The 6,364-nt window shown below is 45.3% G+C and overlaps 1 protein-coding gene across 2 annotated transcripts in view; it reads right to left on the reverse strand.

The window, feature by feature from the left end:
* Positions 1 to 1,300, reverse strand: part of SLC7A2 (solute carrier family 7 member 2) — a 76,383-nt gene extending 75,083 nt beyond the window's left edge. For both annotated transcript variants that reach the window (XM_030312219.1, XM_030312216.1), the window contains exon 1: positions 1,220 to 1,300. The gene's annotated coding sequence lies outside the window, so the exon portion shown is untranslated. The remainder of the gene's footprint in view (positions 1 to 1,219) is intronic.
* Between the last annotated feature and the right edge of the window lie 5,064 nt (positions 1,301 to 6,364).

Consider the following 6,364-nt stretch of genomic DNA (forward strand, 5'->3'; position numbering starts at 1 on the left):
CATATCAAGCGTCAGTGCAACTAAAAGAAATAAAGGGTTTAATAGTACAAAGGGAAAAAGCAACGATAAGAAAGCATATAAAACTATTATTATCCTGTCCATCCCTTAGACAAGGGAGCACAAACACAAATACTTGTGACTTCCTGGGGAGATAATTATTATTAAGGCTCAGTGAGGAAAGAGGTGACTGAGGTTTTGCAAGAGTGCAAAAGTATCAAGTCAGAGGTCACATACGCACTTACTTGATATGCCAGGCCCCCGCCCACGTTCAGAACGCTCCTAAAATCTGACGATCCTCCCTCATTCAAAGATGAATGTTTTCTGTACTTGCGACTAGATAAATCTTATTACCAGTCCTAAGAGTCCCCTAAACGCTTTTGCAGGCAGTTCTGCATGAATACTTGAAAGTCTCAATAGGTTGGACCTTTTTACTCCCGAAATCTGGGCACTGTTTCCACTTATAAAGACTTACAGGACTCCATGAGAGTACTTTTAAGGCCCTTTAAGATACCGTCTTTGAACACGTTGCTCCATCGTCTGGATATACGTGTTGGAAAGTTCTCCGCTGGAAGGGTATCGTGAGGCGATGGGCTAGGTGACTGCCGAAGCATCAAGAACGGCATTTCGAGTTCAAAGCTGAAGACTCCAGGCAGTAGGCTTTAAGAGTATAGCCCGTCCCTGACGGGCTTAAAACGGCACCCCTTTACTTTCAAACACACAGCGCGACGGGCCATTTTACCTGTCCTACCCGTCCCGGTCAGGTCTAGGACGTGAAAGGCTTCCAGGGCTCCAGGCGCTGTTCTATATTTAAATCAAAACTCTCTGGAAGGCGACTTCGGGGACCCCTCAGTGTGCCCTCCCGGAGACGGGTGCCCAGGGCCCCTCTCCTCCCCGCCCCGGACAAGAGTGCCTCAAGGGCCCCCGCAGGGTCTCCGTGCCGGCCGTCCCCAGCCCCCGCGACCCGCGCAGTCCCCGCGGACCCCGACGCCTCGCGGCACACGGGACCGCGCGGGGTTGGCCAGGGCGAGGCGCAGCTCCCAGGGACGAGGGTCTGCGGCGGCAGCCCCCTCCCGCGGCCCCGGGGCTCTCCATCTCCGAGTCCCGGCGGCGCGGCCTCGGGGCCCTCGGCGCCCCAGCCCGGCCCTTCCCGTCCGGCCCCGGAGCCCAGGCCGCCCCTCGCCTGCGGTCCCTCCGCGCGACCGGACCCTTGGCAACTTACTGGGGCGGTGCTAGGGTCGCGCCGAGGGGGCGGTGGTGGGCGAGCGGCTCCGGGAGGCTGAAGGAGCGGCCGCCGCCTCGCTGGTCCGCGCGGAGAGGAGCGCCCCGGGCCGCTGCGCTGCAGAAGGCGGGCTGGGCACGTGGGCGCCCCTCTGTGTAGCCGTGCGGGGGGCGGGGCGCGGGGCAGGGCGGGGCCGCCTCCTCCCTCCCCCGCGCCGGCCGCCCCCCGTCCCGGCCGCGCGGGCCAATCCCCGGGGTAGGCGGCGTCCGGCCGCAGCGCCGCGGGGGCGCTCTGCAGCCCCGAGCGCGGGCTCCGCGGCCGTGCGCTCCCTCGGGCTCCGCCCGCTGGGCGCGGGGCGTGAGGCCGGCTCCAGGGGCGTCGGGTCTGGGAAGCAAGGTTTGGCTCCAGGGAAGAGTGAATTCCTGCGTCCCTCGGGGGACCCAACCTCCGGGGCGTTGCCAAAGCTCTAAGGGGAATTCTTCCAAGTGGGGTTTTTGTCCCCCTGTTTACTTGTCCTGCAGAGAAGAATTTGTAAATAAGAGTAATCATAACATGCTAATGATAATGATAAATAGAAGCCCAGACGGGTATGCTTTGTCCAACAGTACTACTTCACCAGTAAAAAGCATGAAAGTTTCTAAAAATGTGCAGCTGCTATTCTGAAAATTCCAGTAATGTGAATAGGCTGTCATGACACTTTGAGGGTGGGCAATAAGAAAATAATATTTGCTTTTTCCAAAAAAGAGCAGAAGTTACACAATCAAGGTTTCTCATACTGCACTATTGTTTACTTTAGGAGTCTGATAAGATTGAAGTCACAATGTGAAACTGTTGATTTGAACCCAAAAGGGGACAAAACATGGGCCTGAAGTCAGCAGTGAGTATATGTTATTATTTCTGTTTGATAGCAAGATCCACCGTGTTTTGTTTGACGTGATGGTAAACATCCTTTTTATTCACCTAATAATACTATTAACTTTGGCGAAGTGCCAGGTTCATATTGATGCATTACACATATTTTTAATGTGATGTTCTAAATCATTCTTAACTTCTTTAAGACGGCCGTGTGTTACCAACAGAATCTCATTAAAGATTTGGGACTTCACTCCAAAAAGTGCTACATGCACAAAAGCTCAGTGACTATTTCCATTGTTGAGCAACTCAGGAAGCCAGGCAACAGAGCCCATTGAAGAGCTAGAAGGTCCAAAGTGAACCATGGCTGCAAGGATATTTGTTTTCTGTTCTGTTAAATGTCCTAAGTAAGAGTTTTTATCAATATAAACTTAGTTTTACAGTATAAAACAGATTTCTCAGGCAAATGATCATTAGTGATATAGAAGGAAGTGATACGTGGTGAATCTGACACAAATGTACTCATCCCACGAGGGTTGGGAGGCATTGCACCAAGGGGTGAAGAAGACTTAAGAGAGTGTGTCTAATTTCTAAGGGCAAGGGATCTGATATAAAATTTTCTGCCCTGTTTTCTTAAAAACAATAAATAAGGGTTGCTATTTTAAATTTAAGAGATTATTTTCCTACACAGTTTTATCTAAACACCCTGAAGGGACAGTCTGTGATGAGGTTGCATGACAATGATTTGAGGTAAACTAATCTACCTGACATTTAAAAACTGCCAATTTAGTCAGAATACCAATCTTTGAGTTTATCTAGTAATCTGACTATCTGATTTTGGTGCTTCCTGAAACACGAACACATTGTGTGCATATGTATGAATAATAAGCTGTTTCATCTCTAAGCAAAAATGAGCAAGTCATTTCTAAGAAGCACAATGTTTGATATAACTCTCTTGACGCACTAGAGTTCGACTTAGGTATTCCTTTTCCTGTCTGAAGTTATTGATTAACTATTTATCTCACATCTCATTTTTGGTTACTTCTCAACTTTTAAAATGTGTTCAGATGAAGAAAGAATAGAACACTCACAGATCTATTATTTTGAGTCTTTAAGATGGACTATGAGAGACAAGGGAAACAGAAGAGTTAGAAACAAAACATTTGAAATGGGTGAAGCTATTTTGACTTCATCTGCGTTTCCATTTGCACTACTCTGTTCCTGCTACCCAGAATGGAATTTGCATCTTCTTCCCCCTTGAATACTGTTTTCACCCACCTCCTTCTACCTCGTCCTGTCGGGAGTCCACACTTCTCCCTTTCATCCGTCTACCTTCCTCCTTAGGAATAAAACAGAAAATCCAGCTTAGTCATTTTCAGCAGCAGGAGTGATCTAGGTTGTTGTTTTCCAAAGATTTCAGAAACATTTGTGCATATCGGAACTGCTAAGTTTTATGAAATTGCAGGGGATTTCAAGGGACTTTTGTGGCTCAATAAGTTCCACACCCTTTACTCCTACACTCGCCAAATACAACCGAAGTAAATTTCATGTCCGTGAATGAGGGACTTACTTGCAACTACCAAGACCTGAGTTGATTCTTGTAAGTTCTAATTTGACTCCATTATCTGGAAGCTAGTTGAACTAAGACAAAAAGCTAAGATCCCCATTTTTTTTTTTTTTTTTTAGATCTTTGGATACTAGACACTGTTATAATTGAATTGGCTTGAAAGACAAAAAGGATTGGATCTGAGTTTCGGGCCGCTAGGGTTTCCAGGACTTTTTGGGCTAGTGTTGTTCTCCATTCCCCTTTCAAAAACGTGTCAAAACTTAAAGGCAATTTTCCACTGGATACGTTCCATGTTTGCCCATCCCTGAAGATAAGCAATAAAATATTGAAAAAGTGGTTGGAAAAAACCCACAGTAAATCCTTAAAAATTATCTTTTAAATTTGTATTTTTCTGCTTGTCTTTTAACTAAGACCAAATAATGGTTTCGCAACGGTTTTTCAGTCCTGTGCTGCTCTCCCTACGAATTTCCCTGCATCCTGTCCCTTGGCTTGTTTCTGGGGTTTCTTTACATTGGCCATTAATCAAGAATCACCCAGAGCTCCACCCGCTCTGTGCTGGTCTCTGTTTCCTTCTGCCAGGATTCCTGCTGGGACTGTATCTGCTGGAAAAAGTCAGCTTTCTCAATCCAAACGTCTTCAGTCGGCCTATTGGTCTAAGGATTGAAAACCAGGAGTTTGGAAGAGAGCTCAGCTAATGTAAATCCTCTTTGTTCCTTCAGCCTTGAACAAGATTCTAACTGCTTCAGAGATGGCTTCCTAAGAACGTCCAATGGACTTTTCTCTGTTCTTATTCTGTCTCAAATTCTCTCCTGCTTGCTGTCCCTGTTTTGAAATGGTCTCCTCCACCCTCTTGACTTCCGTGATCTCTTCATTTTTTTCCTACCATTCTTATGACTTTTTGTCCTGCTTGCTAATTATGGAACTCTTAAGATTAAATTTTTGAATCATTCTTGTCTCTATCTGCCTTCACAATCGTAAGATCCTAAGTCGCAACCAACTTAATGGCCTTGATCCGAAAAGCTACTTTACTAAGCCTCATCTTTCATCCTTGCTCCAAACTGTGTCTCTGGTGACATGAATTTCCCAGCGCCTGAAATTATATGGTTGAAAACAAATTCCTCTCTTTCTTACACTCGTCTCCCTCTCTGACTTCCATCTTACCATCCTCCTGGTACTCTGGGCTTAATACCTTGAGTTATTATTTACTTGTTTCTCTCCTTTATTTATTTTTGTTCTGTCATCCGCAAAGTTCTGCTACTATTCCTCTGTTTGTTTATTCTTTATAATGGAAATACTCCTTTCTTTTGACTTCTATGAATTTGTATCCTTAATCTCTATCTTCATCATGTTAAGAAATACTATTGTAGCCTTTTTAAAAACTTTTTATTGATGATAAAACCAAACTAAACTCTTCTGTCATGGAAGTCTCCATCAACTGCTTCAATACATTTCCTCAAATTATCATTCAGACCTGTGCTGTCTGATATGGTAGCCATTGGCCACATGTAGCTCTTGAGCACTTGATTTGTGACTAGTCCAAATTGAGATGTGCTGAAGAGTTAACTACATACTGAATTTCAAAGACTTAGGACAATCAAAATCATGTAAAAATGTCTCATTAAGAGTTTTTTCCCATTGATTCCATGTTGAAATAATGTTTGGGAGATCCTGGGCTAAGTAATGTATATTATTAGAATTATTTTTACCTGCTTCTTTTGATTTTTTTTTTTTTTTTTGTCAACGTGACCGCTAGAAAATTTTAAATTACAAACGTGGCTCATCTTATGTTTCTATTGGACAGTGCTCTTTTAGATAATCGGCGAGCCAATTCTGGGCTGGACACTGTGAAACAGATCAGAGGCAATTTTTAATAAGGAAAGAAAAGTTCAGACAGCCCACCTTTCACAACCCAGCTGAAGAGATAAGACATTGATACAACCAGAAGGCAGACACCAAATGAGGCAAGAGGGTTCCCCTTGTGGGAGCTTAGAGGAGAGAATTGGTCAGAAATACCTTTTCTGAAGAAGCAGAATTTCAAAAGATCCTTTCAGGGTAAATAGTATTTCTTTTCTGCAGCTGTACAAGCAAGAGGAAGGCATTCGGAGATAGAGGAGGTAGAAAGCACGGAGTAGGCCTGGGGTAAAATTCATCGACCGATTTGTCTGGAATGAGCACTGTGCCCTGAAAGGGACTCAGGTCCACACAATCTCCTGTGCCTCGATGCACTCAATCACCTCCAGAATGACTTCTGCCTGCTTTCCATCAACTTCTGTCCTACTGCTTCCTTCCAGACTGTACCATACTCCGGACTTGAAGCTAGAAACTAAAAGTATATGCACATTGCCAGCCAGATCTTTACCCTGCTTCTGACCAAGCTTCTGGAACATGTGCTTCAAATGCATGCTCCTGGACAATGGCACAGCATGGTGTTTTCACTGAGGAAACGTTCTCCTCAACCAGGTAATCCTTTGAATGGAGAGTCCCACCCATGTAAAGAACAGAGCTCAGTGTTTATTTAAATTGCCACCTACCTAGGTTAACCAACCATTCTGATTTGCCTGGGATTTTTCCAGTTTCAGCACTAAAAGTCCTAGGCCTCAGGAAACCCTCCAGTTCCAGAGAAACTGAGATGGTCGGTCCACCTCACCTACTCTGCCATATTCCAGGCTCCGACTTTGTTTCTCATTTCTAGGCCCTGGCCTCCTGCTAATTTGCTTTCTCTGGCC

This window comes from Lynx canadensis, chromosome B1, assembly GCF_007474595.2.
Source record: "Lynx canadensis isolate LIC74 chromosome B1, mLynCan4.pri.v2, whole genome shotgun sequence".
Taxonomy (NCBI): Eukaryota; Metazoa; Chordata; class Mammalia; order Carnivora; family Felidae; genus Lynx; species Lynx canadensis.